The 19,356-nt window shown below is 38.3% G+C and overlaps 1 long non-coding RNA gene across 1 annotated transcript; it reads left to right on the top strand.

The window, feature by feature from the left end:
• Positions 1–2,265: 2,265 nt before the first annotated feature.
• LOC113337444 lies at positions 2,266–4,795 on the top strand. The gene is made up of 7 exons (XR_003354256.1): positions 2,266–2,529; positions 2,643–2,670; positions 2,903–2,998; positions 3,817–3,894; positions 3,985–4,121; positions 4,212–4,288; positions 4,480–4,795. It is a non-coding gene; the product is annotated as an uncharacterized LOC113337444 (long non-coding RNA).
• Positions 4,796–19,356: the final 14,561 nt, after the last annotated feature.

Below are 19,356 nucleotides of genomic sequence, written 5' to 3'. Positions count from 1 at the left end.
ACCTTTTTAAACTTGCCTTATTATTATTGTAGTAAATGTATTTTTATTATATTTTAGAAAGAAAAAAAAAATGAGAATTAAAACGAATTCGGTGAAAAGGAATCTGATAAATGAATTGAGTGTCTGAGTAACAAGATGACTGAATTCTTATCGAAATTCAGTATGGGGATCCAGAATTATCGATCTTCATAACGTGCATCCAATATCTTTTAACATTATTCAATTTCAACTAGCTGTTAGCTACATCCACCTATTTATATCTTGACCTCATTTAGTTTTACGCAATATCTAAATCTATAAGTACATCCTATGAGATCGTACGAAATCCGGAGTCAGGTGTATATTTCGACAAATAATGGAGTCAGGTAAATATTTATCGAGGGGATATATATGTGTTGCACTTTGCTCGACTTTGCTCAATCACACTCGGTTTCCTTCGGATTTTCCAATTATCCATTGATTTTTTATAATCGAAAATTGTTGATCTCTGAGCGTATATGTAATTTTCTATGCATATCCGATTAGAGCAAATAAACTACGGATATATGGAATTTTGTATGTTACTTAATCATCTTGAGTAAACCTGTTAGACAATTGCTCGGTCAAACTCACAAGCGTTGCTATCTCAAGCTTGTTTGTCAAGTTTAGTGATCAATATTGTAGTTGATCTTTAGACTTCACGACGTTCATCAATTGAAGACGTATAAATACTAAGGAGAGCTTGTGGAACTTCATATATTTTATACAATTGAAATATCACTGGTTGAACATAAGTTAAATCAGTTCCTGAATCCGGCCTTTGGGTTGTTGATTGAATTGATTGACACTTAGATATTGGTTTTTGATACCGTCCAAGTTGTTTCTTATATTAATCAGGCTCAAGGATTCCTATCTGTTCGATTTGCTGATTACATTAAGAAACAGAGATATAACTCCTTGATATACTTTACTAAAGATTGAGTCTGACTGTCTAGTTGATTCTCTTGAAAGTATATTGGAGTTAGTTCGCATAGATTGCCGAAACGAAATATTGGGTGTGGTTGTTGTACCCACGCTTTTTCAAAACCTCTAATTATTTATATTCAATAAAATCTAATTATAGTCATATAATCTTGTTTTGGAATCGTCTTATGTAAATCTCTAAACATGTCCAATGAGATCGAACTAATCCTTAAATCAGGTGAATATTTCGACGAATTCTAAAAACGCTTCACTGAATTACACTCGCATTTCATTGGTTTCTCCGGTTATTCGCTAATTTCACCGATGTCCATCAGCCACACTCATTTTACACGTTATCAATCAAGATTACATAACATTGCTTGACCTTACTCGTTTTCTTCAAGATCCCATCCATTTTGTTGATTATCCATCAATTTTGACGAATGTCCATCAATCTTACTCAATTTCACCCGAATTAACTTGGATTTCGTCAATTTCTCTGGCTATTCATCAATCTCACCCATTGTCGCTCGAGTTTGCGCAATTACACTCGGATTCCTTCGACTTTTCCTGCTATCCATCAATTTCACCTAATATCCACCAACTTTACTTTATTCCATCAATTTTATCCAGTAGGATAACAAGCCGACTTACTTTTTTTTTCCTTCAAGCAACCAAATTTTACTGACTAGGCAAGTTAATATGCATAAGCCAAACTTTGCAATAATTTTCTATATTTTTAACTAATAACCATCGACCTTACTTAATTTACGATCTTATAGTTCATTACTTACATATGGAAAAATATATATGACTCCATATGGAAAGGTTTACATGGTGTCGGTTGGGAGTTTCAACAAGCTGAGCTCCTACGCCCTTTTAGATAACAAGCCCAATTATGTGAAAATAAAAACTGCCTACTTTAACAATAACATCATGTCTAGATAAAGAAATCTTTACCCTCTTCAAGAAAACCACGGTGTCTTTTCCAACCTCACCTAAAGTCGAGAAAGCCAATATGCGGAAACCATACGGTCCAACCCAAGATTAACATATCAAGGAAGATCCGCATGATATCATTTTGGCCAATAGAGACAAAGAGAATATATGTCACACGAATTGCTATCTTATCCGTCCAATGTAAATTTTCCGGATTGCGATCTGATCCGTCCACTGTAAATTTGCCGCCACAATTTCGATTGACAATCAAAGAAAGATGGCGACAACTTTGGCGCCCTAATTTGAATGTCCCGCCCAATGAATTTGTGGCACAAACAAATGTATTGTAGTTTCTATGTATTTTGAGTGGGAATCCAAAATTAAAATCTGAAAGTTCTAGACGCACTCTTTCTAATATATTCTCGCCTACTCTTTCTACCCAAAACTTTTACTTTACTATACAAACTACTTCTTTCAAATCTCTTTTCCTGTCGAATAACCTTGAGAAAGTTGCAGGCAGTTGATGTTATGGTGCGAAAAGATGTTGGGTTTCCACTTGATGGAGAAGAAACGAAACATTGAGAAACTCTGATGTAGAAGTTACCATAGAATTTGATTTCTCTACTGATAATTAAGTTCGAACTCAAGGTAAGTTTCTGATCTACTTATATTCACTTATAACCTGTTTGATAAAATTACTCTGAGAATTTTCTCTTAGATTTGGTTAAGTTGATGTCTGATGAATTCCGTTTGTGTTTCAGATGGAGGTTGGATGAAGAATTTTATGAGGTATAAATTCCTTATATATATTATATCAAAATTTTATTTACTGATTATTCATTATTTGTGTTGTGAATTTTATGCTCAGGCCTTCTTTGGTGATTATATAGAAACGAGTCGAAATTATTATTTTGATTTGACATATCCAACTCAATTGGTTTTAGTATTTTTTTTAAAGGAGCACCAATATTCTTCGATCATCTCATCTAATACATGGATTTCCCTTTGTTTTCTTATCTAGGATAAGCAAGTGATGAGCTAATCAAAGGCTAAATCCAGCTGAGAAGAGAAGTTTGTTGCAGTGAAGGACATACCAAAACAAATGGATGTCAATATTGTGAGAAGTTCTTGCACTGACTATTTTTTCTTTTGTTTTTTTGTTGTATATTATAGGTCAAAACCCTTTAAATTGCCAGATCTCTAAACATATGGAAGCATCAATGAGGACTAAATGAGAATTTGTGATCTGAATTATGTTGAGAAGTGATTAGCCTTTCACTTATTTCATCTCTGGGAGATTTGTGGACAAATCATCAGTCTGGGTACTTGTATTTCATATGGTACAACTGAACTTAAAGATATATCATTCTTTGTCACATAGATTAAAAAACTTTAGTTTGCTGAAAAACTTGATTGAGCAGTTGAGCTTTTATTCCACTAGAATACACAAGTAGCCCATTCAGGTGGCTTTTCTTTAAGTTTATGTATTGTCTTTAATTGATGTGTGATTACAAAGATAGATTCATTACGCCAAGGGAAATTGTTGAAGTATTTCAACAAAGATATAGTTTTGGCGAAATCAGGAGTTTAGGGGTTGTGGGTTCTCTAAAATTTTGCTTAGTTTTGTAGAGATAGATTTGAAGTTCTCCTGGCAAATTAAGATTGAATTATGGTATTTTTTTTGTCTATGATTGGAGATATTTAATCCTAAAATAACACATACAAGTACAAGTACAAGAAGATCAGATTTGTTTTCCTCCGCATGTTAATAGCAAACCACAGTACATTACTCGACTTACTTGAAATCCCTCAGCTTATGGACACATAATTTTTTTTTCCATTTTATTTATTTAAACTGAAATTCGCGTTATTAAGTAATTAGCGGAGACTGTATTTGACCAATTTTCAAGGACTCAAAGCTTCTTTTTGTTGTAGATGTGTTAGGAATGGAAATTACGACCAGGCCTTGGATTTAGAAGCCTTTATTTGCAAATTGTCTAAAATGCATCTAAAGTAAGTATCAGTAATTGCTCTCATTCTTAAGATAAAAGTCTAGAGTCTTTGCTCCATGAAATTGAAACCTTTATTTTTTACTTGGCCAAGGCTACCTGTTGTGATTCAGGCACTAGCAGCGGAAGTTGCGCATACAACCCAATCTCTTCTTTCTCAGCTTCTCCAAAAACTTCGGTCTACTATCCCAGTACTATTTTGTTATCATAAGAAACACAATTACACAAGCAGTAAAAAATTCCCCCACTTATCCTTTTTTCGTTTCATAGAGATTTTTACACAAGATGTAATCTTTCCCATTTCTATGGTTTTGTATGCAGTTGCCCGAATGTCTTCGTATAATTGGACATTAAGCCGAATATGAGTAGTATTTAGTGTGCCTTAAATGTGTTTACAGGTACCGCTATGATCTCTCTTTATATTTTGAAAGGCACTTTGAACTTGTTGATATCTTATTTATGGTAGGCTAAAGTGATAAGTTTAGTTATTCTTGTTGTTAACAAACTTTATGCTTTCACAATATAGATATTTATGTTTCCTTATTATGGCTTTCTTTCTAACAATTTTTTTTTTTCGTTGGAGTCATAGCTTGCAAACATTATCGATGACTTAGACCAGAGAAATGCTTCTGACTACTCAAAAGGGATGGTGAACTGTTTCAGAATACATCTATTTGACGTTGTTAATCAATATTATATACTTTACTTGGGTATTGTAAGTTGTGCAAATACTCTTTAGAACTGGAGAAGGGATCTGTCGATTGCATAAGTGATGATGTTACTGAGATTTGGTTAGTTTGATGGAAAGTTGGATTAGGCTTGGTCAAAAGAGTTTGATTCAGTGGTTGATTTGCTTAGATTTAGCTTCTTATAGAACAAGAAACATAAAGTTTGGATCTTTGCATCATTCCATGTCTAATTTGTGTAACTTGGAAGTAATGGTTTTCAGTAACATTCTTTCTCGATTTTCTTATGTATTTTCATTTGTCATTGTTTTGTTGATTCCATTTATTTATTAATTCCATCTGAAGTCGGAGAAAGCCGCTTCCAGCGGATACATGCTACTCAGGTAATCAACTTGTATTTTTCCTAGTTCAATTTTTTTTTATGTTGCAGATTCAAGATCTATCCTGTCATCACTTTAGTTAGACTGAAATCATTCCAATGATAAATAAAGATTAGGTTCGTTGGCTAAGGTTAATATATTGTTTCCCATGGATTTTACATTCTCCGCTTTAGTTTGCTAGCATGTTTATATTATTTTGATAACACAGTGATGCATTACGAAGTTCATAGATATGGTAAATGAGAAACTTCAAAATCCTGAAATATTTAGTTGTCCTACTGTTTATTGTAAGAATTTTGTTGTGCGAATTCCTGCCTCCTGGGACAGAGTATTTTGTCTCCTGCTAAAGCAAGGGACGGATCCTACTTACATTCATGGGGAGCTGGCTAGCACTTCTAAATTGTTCACCATTAGAGAGCAACGCCTATTATATATCAGGTATATGAATCAATGTTAAAGACAAAGTTCCCATTGATCAGATTCATGAAATTAGACATTTTTAGGGGTTGGCAAAGTGATACCCTATGGCAGGTACTGCAGTTGTATAAATCTGCATCTGGAATAATGAAATGCTGTGTTATGAGATTTTTTATAAGTTTAATTTTATATGTGTCGGAGTGGTTCATTGTGTTGTAATAAGCTTGTCTTCTTCTTTTTCAATTTTTCATAAAATTTAATCTTGTTAATTACGTATTTTAGTGAACGCAGAGGTCATGCACACATCAACAATAGGTTATAGTAATTGAGGTTCTCCCCAACAAGGTGGTAAACATTCTGTTGTGTCTTTCAAGTTGCCAAATGAACTGAAGGCAATGGTCACATAAACAAAATCATTGTGGCCATATAATAATCCTCCCTGAAAAAGAAATGGTGTAGCAATATGTTAATCTTTTGTCATATTTTTTTTTTTAAATGTGTTTGTTTCTAACATGTAAATGTTTAAAAAACCATGTACTATGGACATATAAACAAAAAGTGGCTAAATAAATATCTTTTCGTCACAGGTTGATAATTGTGTCTATTGCCATCCTACACATTTGACACATATATAATTCCTAAATGTGGCCATATTCTCATCTGCGACTGCATGTGATGGGATTAGACTCAAAACTATGACCAAACAATTCCCTATGGCTACAGTTGATGGGTTTATGATTAAACCCATGACCAAATGGTGCACTATGGCTACAAGGTAACACAAAACGTGGCTATAGTTATGTTGATGACCAGTAGCCACGCAAATAACCCAAAACGTGGCTAGGCTGTAAACCAAAAAACGTGGCCTATGTGAAGGTTTGTACTAGTGTATAGACGCATGCCTTTCGGGCTATGTAACGCCCCTGCAACTTTTCAGCGTTGCATGATGAGCATATTTTCCGATATGGTAGAAAAGATTTTAGAGGTCTTTATGGATGATTTTTCAGTGTTTGGTTCGTCTTTCGATGAGTGCTTGCATCATTTGTCATTAGTGTTGACTAAGTGTAAAGGAAAGAATCTAGTGCTTAATTGGGAGAAATATCATTTCATGGTTCGATCAAGAATTGTCTTAGGGCATATCGTATCTTCTAAGGGTATAAAGGTAGATAAAGCCAAAGTTGACCTTATCAAGACTTTACAGGTCCCAAAAACCGTAAGAGATATTAGGTCATTCTTAGGGCATGCAGGTTTTTATCGTCGATTCATTAAGGATTTTAGCTTGATTTCTAGACCTCTTTGCAATTTACTTGCAAAAGATGTTAAGTTTGTCTTTGATGATGCTTGTTTAGAGGCTTTTGAGAAGCTTAAGACTTTACTCACTACCTTCCCCATAGTCCAGGCACCCAACTGGAACTTTCCCTTTGAGATCATATGTGATGCTTCAGATTATGCTATTGGTGTTGTTCTAGGTCAGCGACAAAACAAATTACTTCATGTGATTTACTATGCTAGCAAAACTCTGAATGATGCCCAGTTGAACTATACCACTACCGAGAAGGAACTGTTAGCCATTGTGTTTGCCTTAGACAAGTTTAGACCCTATCTCTTAGGTTCTAAGATCGTCATATATACTGATCATGCTGCTTTGAAATATCTTTTGTCTAAGAAGGATATGAAACCTAGATTGATTAGGTGGATACTTTTGTCGCAAGAGTTTTCTCCAGACATTAGAGACAAAAAGGGTGCCGAAAATGTAGTAGCAGACCACTTATCTAGGCTAGTTGTTGATTCCCTTCCTATAAGGGATACTTTTCCTGATGAACAACTTTTCTTTGTTACCCAAGCACCTTGGTATGCGAATATGGTGAATTATCTTGTTACTGGTCGAATGCCCCAACATTGGGGTAAACAAGATCGTTCTAAGTTTTTAGCCGAGGTTAAGCACTTCTTTTGGGATGATCCTTATTTGTTTAAGTATTGTCCAGACCAGATTATTAGGAGATGTATACCTGAGAGTGACCAGTCCAGTATTATTTCCTTTTGTCATGATCATGCTTGTGGAGGTCACTTTACTGCTAAGAAGACTGCTGCTAAGATATTGCAGTGTGGATTCTATTGGGCTTCGTTTTTTAAAGACTCCCATAGTTACTGTGTTACTTGTGAGCATTGCCAGAAATTAGGAACCATTTCCCGTAGGAACATGATGCCCTTGAACCCTATTTTAGTTGTTGAGGTCTTTGATGTGTGGGGTATTGACTATATGGGTCCGTTTCCTAATTCTTTTGGTAACCTATCATCCTTGTCGCCTTAGACTATGTCTCTAAGTGGATTGAGGCGGTTGCGTGTAAAACCAATGACCATAGGGTTGTGATTGAGTTCTTGAAAAATAATATACTTACACGTTTTGGTACACCGCGAGCTATAATTAGTGATGGAGGGTCGCACTTTTGTAATGGACCTTTTAGGCATCTGATAAAGAAATATGGTATTACACATAAGGTAGCTACCCCGTATCATCCGCAGACTTGTGGTCAGGTAGAGGTTTCCAATAGGGAGATAAAACGTATATTAGAGAAAACAGTTAATCCTAATCGGAAAGACTGGTCGTCTAGGCTTACTGATGCCTTATGGGCTTACCGTACTGCGTTTAAGACCCCCATTTGAATGTCGCCTTATTGTCTTGTGTATGGCAAGGCATGCCATTTACCTGTTGAGTTAGAACATAAAGCTTATTGGGATGTTAAGCAACTAAATTTTTCACTTGACAAGGCAGGATCCCATATGAAACTCCAGCTGAATGAGTTGGACGAGATTCATATAGATGCTTACGATAGTGTGAAGGAGTATAAGAACAAAATGAAACTTGTGCATGATAGAAATATTTTACGGAAGTCATTTTCTCCAGGTCATAAAGTTCTTTTGTATGATGCCCGTTTACATCTTTTCCCTGGGAAGCTACGTTCTCGGTGGACGGGTCCTTTTATTGTTCGCATTGTCTTTCCTCATGGAGCTGTTGAAATTGAGACACCGGATGGTAGTAGTTCTTCGAAGGTTAACGGTCAGAGATTGAAACCCTTTTTAGAGCCCTTTCCTACAGGTGATGTTGAGGAGGTCCCTCTGGAGGACCCTGTTTACCCTTGATTGACCATCGAGGAAGTTGTATGTTGTATATTAGTTTTTGATTTTCTTCACCCAGGTACTATCTTTCCAACTTCTCCTCGTGTTATTTTACTTTTGGTATTACTCTTTCATTAGAAACATTGAGGACGATGTTAGATTTAAGTTTGGGGGTGGGGAAGAACTTTTTAGTTGCACTTTTGAAACTTCTAGCGTCACATGGTATCCGGTTAGCTAAGTTTACATACTTTTTTTTCACCGAAAAGATATAAATTGGAATGCTAGGGATAAAAACCTTTTGAGACATTAGAGAAAAAGACATTGAGATCCTTGAAATTCAGGAGAGAACTTGTTCCTTTTAGAGGGTAACCGTGATGGACCTAACCATACATGATGGAAAGGCAAGTAGGTCAGGAAATGCCAGAAAGACAAAGCAACCTCACAATGTAGTCTTAGTTACTGGATTGAGACTCTCTCTCAGTAGAAACTTATCATCATCAACAAGCGGAGCGACATCAAAATCTATGAAGAAAGATGAAGACGTTTTAGGTTTAGAAGCAACAATAGAAAAGAATAATTCAAAAATCAAAGTTGAAGTTATAAGAGCAAATGATATAAGTTGTTAGAATCCATGATACAAAGACATCACAAGTTGCGAAGATCCAAGTTTTGAAAGTCCTTCTCTCATGGCCATGTAAATTGTTTTTTTGTAATTTTTTTTCCAACAAAAAAAAAAAACAAATGAAAAAAAATGAAAAATGAAAAAAAATCATCGTTACGTTTTGCCAAAGGGAAGTAGAAATTTATAAGTCAAGGAAGAAATCGAACAAAAGAGTTAATTGTCAAGGTTCTATGAGGTTCGATAGTTTATCATCAACAGTTGAAGCCCGAAGAAGACGTTGTTTCTACTGAGCACTATGAGAGAGTCGAAGAAAGATACATTTGGTTGCTTTGTTAGTCCGCTTTCAATATGGCACAAGATCTTTCTAGCACTGGTTTAACTCATCACACGTAATTAGTCCAGCTGTGTAGCAGATGTCCCTATCATCTTTATCTCTCTCCTAATCTTATCCAGCTGTAAAGCAGCGGACACATCTTACAATGTTTATCTAGCTGTGTAGCGGATATCTCTTTATCTAGCAGTGTTGCAGATGTGTCTCCCCTTTTCTTCAGTCAGCTTTAGAGCTGACACCTTTAATTTCTATGGCATTCTAGTTACTTGGAGATAGGTTGAGAATATGTATGTCCTCATAGCTCTTTGGATACTTGTGACCAATTAGAAGTAATGGTTTTGTGGGTACACCTCTGGTAAACCCTCCCGAGATTAACTCGGTCACTAGGGCCACCTAGTAAGTTAGGATTTTACTTTCTAGATTAGTTTTGCTCGAGGACTAGCAAATAATAAGTTTGGGGGTGTTTGATAGACACATTTTTGTGTCTAAATTGTCCTCAATGTCTGTTTTGTTGGAACTCGATTTTTGTACTAATATTGTGTTTTTATGTATTTTTAGGAAATAAATATTGTTGGAAAATTCGGCTCGAAAAGTTGCTCGGAGCACCCCCGTAGGACATTTTCTATACGGACCCTCACTTTGGATAAGGGGTAACCTAATTACTAAGGGGCACCCCATTTCTAGGCAGCTGCTAACCGCACCCCAGGACCGGATAGGGGAAACCCTTCTTCTTCATCTTTTGAAAATTGAAATTGGCGGGAAACTGTTTCAATTGAAGAACAAATTAGGGCTTGATTTTTGGGCGTGCTAGAAGTAGACTCAGTGGCTGAAACTTCATGGTTCGACTTGATTGATCTTAACAGGCATGGTACGATAAATTTTTTGGGTTAGAATTGGCTGGAAACTCAGATTACGTAATTCAGGGAGTTACGTATTTTATAAACCCGTTAATGGTTGTTTTGGTTTTGGAGGACTTTTAGGGAGATTACAACGCTACAATTGGTTGGATTGGGCCTGTTTCATGTTAACAGGTTTGCTAAGTCCATCAGAACCGGTTAATTTGGGTTGCATCATCGGAGAGAAGAAAACAGAGAGTACGTGTACAAAGTGAGACAATCATGAGTTGTAGTGAGTTTTAAACATGTACGACAAAGTTAAGAAACCATTTGGAGCATGTATAAGATAAATATGGAGATTTTACAGCTACAGAGCGTGTGAAAATCAAAATCAGAGAAAGAAAATCCGTACCCTGCATGGAGAATAATGAAGAATATTTTGCAATCAAGACGAGCTATTTTGTTGTTAATATGTATAAATAGTCTGCTGGAATGTTGTAGAAGGGGACAAAGAGTTTGGGGAGAGTTTTAGAGCACCACAGAGCTTAAATACCAAAGTTGCAGAGCTGCCATTTTCTGCTACTGCATTTCTTAAGAACACGAAGAACGGACTGCCAAAGACAGTCGTTTTCCAACAGTGACACCGACGCTTAACGTGGGTCTTAGAGCAACAGTATCAGTGACACATACTGTGGGTCGTAGTTCTCTGGTTTGTAACACTTATAACTGTTACAAACCCGGTTTTATTGTATTTATCATATTCTCATCGTTTGTAAACCATTTTTGAGCATCAATGAAATTCTTTGAGAGGTTTTCCAACACGATGAGCGGCTAACTCTCTCACAACCAATACAATGAGGAATCTATTTACGCATGAATAATTGGTAATTATTTATTCTCTCTAATTTATAATTTATAATTCACTCAATCACTGCTTTTGCAGAGTTTTTAATTGTTTGCAAAAAAAATTCTTCATTAGTTGTGATTGAATTAGATAGGTTATGCTTAGGGATACAATTAATTTTTGAGAATTTTCCAGATTATTTGTGAATTAAGAAATAAGAGTCTTAAAAGATAATTAGAGTTTTGGATTGTTTACCATAATTTATTCATGTGTAATAGTGAAATCAGTGTCTTGGTTTTTTTCTAATATCTTGAAGTCAATTTTGTAATAAGTTTTCTTTGTTTTTAAATTTTTATTAAGTCTAAAATTCATTGCCTTCACAAGTCTTAAAACAACCCTTTTATCACTATCTACAACAACTTTGAAAAAACATCAATTTCTAACTGAAGTGACGATTCATTGTGTTCACTTAAAGGATACGCGAGAAATCGTATCTCTTTGTTAAGGACCAAAATGTGAAATTTTATCTTTTCTGAATGGTGACACATCGTTTATTGTTTTCCACGTGGCATACACTAAATGGACAAAATGTAGGGGTTGATATGGTGCCGCCATGTCAGAAAAATCATTCTCCTTTATATTAAGAAGAATTGATTGATCCGATGAAACCGGAGTCAATTTCTTTTTATGGCATTGTTTGTGGGTGAAAACTGTTTCTACTGATTTTGGTAATTTCGGGTGTGTGGATGAGAAACAAATCTAAACCCTAAACAATGCACTGTACGTGAGTACTTTTGATTCGAGAGATCAATCTGTACAATCCTGACCTAAACCAAGAAATGGCCGTTCCAGGCTTTCTTCGGTCACAAAGTGATGGAGAAGGGTTGGTCTTCGGGAGGGAAGCGAAGAGACTGTTGAGACCAGAATAGTTGATTCTGAAGGCGTGGTTGTTTATGACTTGTATCTGAAAGTAAAACTGGCTAGCAGAATGGAAAGCTACCAGGTGATTTCTAGATACTGTGTTGTTGCCGACCAAAACTTGTTGTTTGGTGAAAAATAGGAGAATCCTATTTATACAAGTCATATTGAAACGTACCCTGGTATCGTAGGAAGTGGAAAAGATTGAGTGGTGGAAGAAAAGAGTAACGTGTAACCGTCAGACGTTATTCTTTCATGATGAAGGAAGTGAATTCCTGTAACCGTCAGACATTATGCTTCCATGATGAAGGAAATGAATTCGTTTACACCGTCACTTTTCACCAACACTAATTGTCCCACTTCATGACAATTTCTTGTAACGGGAGCATTGCACGCCGCACGCTGTAAACCGCCAAACCAATACCCTGATGAGCATCCCCCAGTTTGTGACATGTTTGATGTCTCGAGTGTTTTCGTGGAAAACATGTAACACTTCGCTACGTGTGGCGAGTCAAATCCAAGGGACTTTCCGCAGGAAAATAGCATGTAATGCTATTAGGCTCGTTTTGGCTGGTCGCCTAAAACTTGCCACAGGTTTGTCAGTTCGGTGGCGAACCAAGGTAACATTGATTTCAAACCCTGATTTGAAGACTATACAAAGGAGAACTCTAGCAACTGGGAAACCTAATCCCCATACCTCCTGTGTGATATTGGTTGCGACTAGAGTCGATTCTCCTTTAACCTTAGTTTTTTTTCTAAAATCCAGTAGGTTAACGACTTGAAGACTTCATTGGGATTGTGAAGCCAGACCCAACTAGTTTCTCTGTAGTTGCTTGTTCTGATCTTGCTATTTTCTATCGTGATTGAGTACTATCTTCTCTAAGATTTGCTCTAGATTTAATCTCCGATAAGCAAGATAAAAAGTAGTCACAAACATCTTTGTCTCATCGTTTGTGATTCCACAATTCTTGTTTCACTACCATACGATTAAAATTATTGTGAGGTGATTGATATTTCTAGGCCGTTCTTCGGGAATATAAGTCCGGTATATCAATTGGTTCCTAATAACTGTGATTTATCAGAAGACGGAACAAAACTCATAGGTATATATGTGGGAGACAGATTTATCTATTCAATATACTTTTCTATGTGAGACAAATTGGTTTCTCAAGTCTTCGACTTTGGGTCGTAGCAACTCTTAGTTGTGGGTGAGATCAGCTAAGGGAATCAAGTGTGCAGAATCCGGCGTGGTTCTAGAGGCATTAGTAACGCGATTGTACCTTGATCAATGCGAGATTGGTTAGAGATCAACTACATTCCAGTCCGAAGTTAACTTGGAGTAGGCTAGTGTCTGTAGCGGCTTAATACAGTGTGGTGTTCAAATCTGGGCTAAGTCTCGGGGTTTTTCTGCATTTGCGGTTTCCTCGTTAACAAAATTTCTGGTGTCTGTGTTATTTATTTTCCGCATTATATTTTCTATATAACTGAAATATCACAGGTTGTGCGTAAGTTCAATCAACTGTGAATCCAACCTTTGATTGTTGATTAAATTGATTAACACATGGATATATTGGTATTTTATACCATCTAAGTTATTTCTTATATTCAGTCGGGATTGCAAATTCCTATTTGTTTGATTGCAGATTGAATTGAGAAATAGAGATATAACTCTTGGATATACTTTTCTGAAGATTGAGTCTGACTGTCTAGTTGATTCTCTTGAAAGTATATTGGAGTTAAATCCATACAGATTGCTAAGAGAAATATTGGGTGTGGTTGTTAGACCCCCTCTTTTTCAAATTCAACCAGTTTTTCTTTCTTATATGTAACTTCTTTGAATATTTGTTTGTGGGTGAAAACCGTTTCTGCTGATTTTGGTAATTTTAGGTGTGTGGATGAGAAACGAATCTAAAACCTAAACAATGCACTGCACGGGAGTACTTTTGATTCGAGAGATCAATCTGTACACTCCTGGCCTAAACCAAGAAATGGACTTTCCATGCTTGCTTCAGTCACAAGGTGAAGGAGAAGGGTTGGTCTTAGGGAGGGAAGCGAAGAGAGTGTTGAGACCAGAATAGTTGATTCTGAAGGTGTGGTTGTTTATAACTTGTATCTGAGAGTATAATTGGCTAGCAGAATGGAAAACTACCAGGTGATTTCTAGATACTGTATTGTTGCCGACCAAAAACTTATTTTTTGGTGAAAATAGGTGAAGCCTATTTATACAAGTCATATTGAAACGTACCCTGGTCTCGTAGGAAGTGGAAACGATTGAGTGGTAGAAGAATAGAGTAACGTGTAACCGTCGTTCATTATGCTTCCATGATGAAGGAAGTGAATTCATTTACACCATTAATTTTTACCACCACTAATTGTCCTGCTTCATGACACTTTCTTGTAACGGGCGCATTGCACGCCGCACGCTGTAAACCGCCAGACCAATACCCTGATGAGCATCCCCTAGTTTGTGACACGCTTGATGTCCCGAGTGTTTTCGTGGGAAACATGTAGCACTTTGCTACATATGGAAAGTCAAAGTCAAGGGATTTATCGCAGGAAAATAGCATGTAATGCTATTAGGCTCGTTTTGGCTAGTCGCCTAAAACTTGCCACAAGTTTGTCAGTTCGGTGGCGAACTTCGATGCCTGAGATCGCATCTCATGAAGGACGGTAGCCGTTGATTATGGCTACATTGTGTTGGCGCCTAATAATGGCGCGATGGCGTTTTGGTGTACGCCAGTGGAAATGTGGCATGGCTGGTATGAATCGTGCATGCCAGTGGCACGATGGTGCAAGTGGCGTCTGGCGTAGCCCTGGACACTAGATTTAGGCAGCTGGTCGCCTGAAACTTTCCACAAGTCTATCAGTTTGGTGGCGAACTTGGATGGCGGAGATTGTAATTCAAGAGAGAGGGTCGCCGTTGATTATGGCCACATTCTGTTGGCACCTGTTAATGGCATAATGGCATAGCGCCTGTGACGTTGTGGCATGGCCAAAGCTAGGATTTGGCTCCGTGGCCAAAGTTAGGGCTTGGTGGCGTGGCCAAGGCTAGGATTTGGCGCCGTGGCCAAAGTTAGGGCTTGGCGGCGTGGCCAAGGCTAGGACTTGGCGCCGTGGCCAAAATTAGGGCTTGGAGGCGTGGCCAAGGCTAGGATTTGGGGCTTGGCGGCGTGGCCAAGGATAGGATTTGGCGGCGTGGCCAAGGCTAGGGTTTGGCGCCGTGGCCAAAATTAGGGCTTGGCGGCGTGGCCAAAGTTAGGGCTTGGCAGCGGCCAAGGCTAGGATTTGGCGCCGTGGCCAGAATTAGGGCTTGGCGGCGTGGCCAAAGTTAGGGCTTGGCGGCGTGGCCAAGGCTAGGATTTGGCGCGTGGCCAAGGTTAGGGCTTGGCGGCGTGGCCAAGGCTAGGATTTGGCACCATGGCCAAGGCTAGGGCTTGGCGGCGTGGCCAAGGCTAGGATTTGGCGCCGTGGCCAAAATTAGGGCTTGGAGGCGTGGCCAAGGCTAGGATTTGGCGTCGTGGCCAAAGTTAGGGCTTGGCGGCGTGGCCAGGTTTAGGATTTGGCGTCGTGGCCAAAATTAGGGCTTGGCGGCGTGACCAAGGCTAGGATTTGGCGTCATAGCCAAATTTAGGGCTTGGCGGCGTGGCTAAGGATAGGATTTGGCGCCGTGGCCAAAGTTAGGGCTTCGCGGCATGGCCAAGGCTAAAGTGGCTCGTGGCATGTTACTGCGGCAGAGTGGCATGTTGGCATGCCGATTAATATGTTGTTGTAGCAGGGCGCGTTTGGCTTGCCAGTTTGTATGGTGGCGCGACAGGGCGCGTTTGGCTTCTAATGTATGGTGGCGATTTTAGAGCGAGTTGATTGGTCAAGAAAAGGGGCCGGCCAAGCATAAGGCGCGACCACATCTCTAGTGCTTGTGGAACATTTTAAAGTGACCTGATTGGTCGGTAGAAAGGAGAGGGGCCTACCAAGCATGGGCGTGGCTACACTTCTGGTGTGAGTGTGGCGGTTTTAGAGTGACCTGATTGGTCGATGGGAAATGGGGACGGCAAGTATGGGCCTAGCCACAACTTATGTGCGTGTGGCGACTTTAAAGCGACCTGATTGGTCGGGGAAAATAGGGGCGGTTTAGGATGGGGCGCTGCCAATGACAAGTGGCGCCAGCTGGCCTAAGGCATGGCCACGCCTCCCTTTGATGATGCGGCTCCCTGTTTTCTGATTCTGGGCAAGGTTTTGCACCTACTAATCCATGGCGGATTAATTTCCTAGTTTTCCTAGGCTTACTTTCGACAAGCAAGGTCTGGTATACTGCGCAAGGCGCAAAAGTAATTGATTGAATTCTATGTGTTGACACAGAGTTTTTTAAGTTCATTGCCAGAGAGCAGCATGCTTTCTGATTGAATACCTTATGCAAAGACCTTATCCTTGATATTTGGAAATTCGTGCTACTCTGCTGCGAGTGAACACAAATTGTCATGCCATATCAACATTAAGTGTTCAGCCGGGAACATAACATAAAAATCATTCGAAGAATCTTATATTAAGCGAATATAGGCAACGTGCCGAAATTTACAGAACATCTGGGATGGTTGGTACATGCGCTAGTCTGTATAAATTTCATGTAAATACATTAAATTGATCATTAAATATGCCAGTGGAGAGGTTAACACTCATGGCTCTGTTTCCTTACAGAGTGACGTCACATCAGATGCAAGGTTTTATAATTTCAATCCTAAGCTAAAAATCACCATCAACAATGTTATATTGAGTTATTTGTATAATGAAGCTTGAATAGCCCAAGAGACCAATGATTTCAGTGCCCTCCCATTTTCGATGGTGAAAGAAATATTGTTGTGCATCAGGCTGTTTCCTTTTAACATGCCCTTCAAGATATCTCTTCCTTGAGGAATTTTACATTCCAAAAGACATATATCTCCTTCCTATATTTTGGTATTGAACTATATCGCCTTTCTCCATAAAAAGGTTTTTTTCCTCCATGTATTTCCAGTTTCATTTGGCCAATAAGACTTTATTTGGAGCTCTCAAATTCCTTTCTCCTTATCCACCCATGCATCTTTTTAGGTTTATTCATCTTCTCCCAAACCACCAACATATGTTTTTCCTTTTTCTGCTTGCACCTCATGGTTCTCACCATTTGCTTCTCAATGCTCAGTACACTGGAAGACTTGCCATTTGTTTCCCTACATGGTAATAATGTTATAGAAAATTCTAAGAGTAATGTTCCAATGAACGATTTAAAGACCACTCAGTCACCAAAAGTGGCCCCATTAACCAGTCCCCTGCAAATTCGTGGAGGGAACCCCATTTTTTGTGAGTGACCCGTTGGTAAATTTCCCAAAGGGCGGTATGTTTAGAATGATTTATTTTATTAATAAAATTTTATATTATACAAACGAATGGACATTTTACAATTTTCCTAGAACTATTTATGAACCCACATTTGGGGATACCTCCACAAATTGGAGGCTATTTTATGTTACAATTGTAATGATCCGTCCGTACATCGATATTGTCTCCACTTAGCCACTACGGTTATTCGGCAGTGTGGGGTTTCTAACGGGCATCGCTACGGTAATCCAGTAGAAAATTCACGGGAGGTCACCCATCCGTGAATTACTCCCGCCCGAGAACGCATAACTGCAGAGTTTTCTGCCAACTCTGGAGCCAATTGTGCTGAAAAGGCCTCGGTATAATGTAAACGTTCCTTGTCTCTTGTGAGACCAGTATCTAGCTCAATGGCCTAGCATACTCTTTCACTCGAGAACAAGCAACCCGTGCCTAGTTGTATCCCAACTAACACCGATATTGTTTCCACCTACCCACTGCGGTTATCCAGCAGTGTGGGATTTTTAGCGGCACTACTATGGATATCTAGCAGCAGCTTCCCGAGAGGTCATCCATCCTGAGAAGTGTTTTCCACAACTCAGTCAAGTGAGCCCATCAGGCCTCGATGTTAGGAAAGGACAAACCATTAATTACATTCCATTCGATAAACCACTACCGAATATCGGGGTATTACAACAATCGTCATAATTTTTCAATGCTGATGGTTGCAGTCGATATCGGAATACAATACCCACTGCAACAAAAAGTATCCCCAATTTGTGGAGGTATCCCACAATTTCTCCATCTTATTTATTGGGATAATTTTGAATCCATTAGGGCAATTCCTATGGAATGAACACATGAAATGAGGTTTATCTATTTTGCTCCCACTATGGACTCAACAAACGTGAAAAACAGATTGCCAATTGTTCACTACGGCCTAACATGAGACGCTAGTTTCATCTTGAACCGCGCTGGCAAAGAAAACCCGCTGGCGGATGAAATGAATCCGGGTGGTTTGTGAACACCCGCTTGCGTCTTTTGTCAACCCTCCTACGACTTGTAATCGAACGCCAACGGCTACATTCGAACAGTTAGAAATATACAACCTTATAAATACTCCTCATTTCAACTCCAAAATCACAAAGTCTACATCTCTATACCTCACTCACTCAAGAATCATATTCAACGATGTCTCCCAGAGTTCGTGGTTCTAGATTCACTCCAGAAGAGGATTTAAGTATTTGTGGAGTCTATGTTATTGAAACAAATGATAATATCATCGGAGATGAAGCCGCGTCGAAGAAAAAGTTTTGGGAATTTTTTTTTAGAAAATTCGTCACAAAAACAGGGAACCAGTTTAACCGTGAGGCTGCTGGATTGTTGTATCGTTTTAGTGTAATTAGTCGGGATGTATCGGGATTCCATCTCTACTAGTGCACCATCACCAAAATAAACTGAACGGTGAAGCAGTAGATGAAATAAAACCAAGAACACTTACGGAGTGGAAAGTATCTCACGCCAAACCTTTCGCCTTCCAAGCTTGTTTCAACATTCTTAGACAGCTCAACAAATTCAACCCCTTAGGCATCTTAGGAATTCCAGAAGGCGGCTATTAAATGAGGATGTTAATTGACGATGCAGTAGTAGTTACTTTAATCTAATGTATTTGCTTTAATCTGATGTAGTTGATTCAATCCAATGTTATATTTTTATTATAAGAAAGGTTTAAATTAGTATAATATTTAAGGGTGCAAAAACAAAGAAATTTGTATTGGTTAGATAAACATAACAAAATAAAACATTTAACACAACATAACACCAAACTAAAACATTTAACAAAATAAAACTATGGTGAATCACTTCGTTCATACACTTAAAATAATTAATTAGTGTTGTATTTATAAGGAAAAAAAAACCATTTTTTTTGGTAGTCGTTGATAATACACGTGGCGATCTAGATAAAGCT

Source organism: Papaver somniferum, chromosome 1 (genome assembly GCF_003573695.1).
Source record: "Papaver somniferum cultivar HN1 chromosome 1, ASM357369v1, whole genome shotgun sequence".
Lineage (NCBI taxonomy): Eukaryota > Viridiplantae > Streptophyta > Magnoliopsida > Ranunculales > Papaveraceae > Papaver > Papaver somniferum.
The sequence above is the reverse complement of the archived record's forward strand: the minus strand, read 5'-3'. Positions and strand labels throughout refer to the sequence as shown.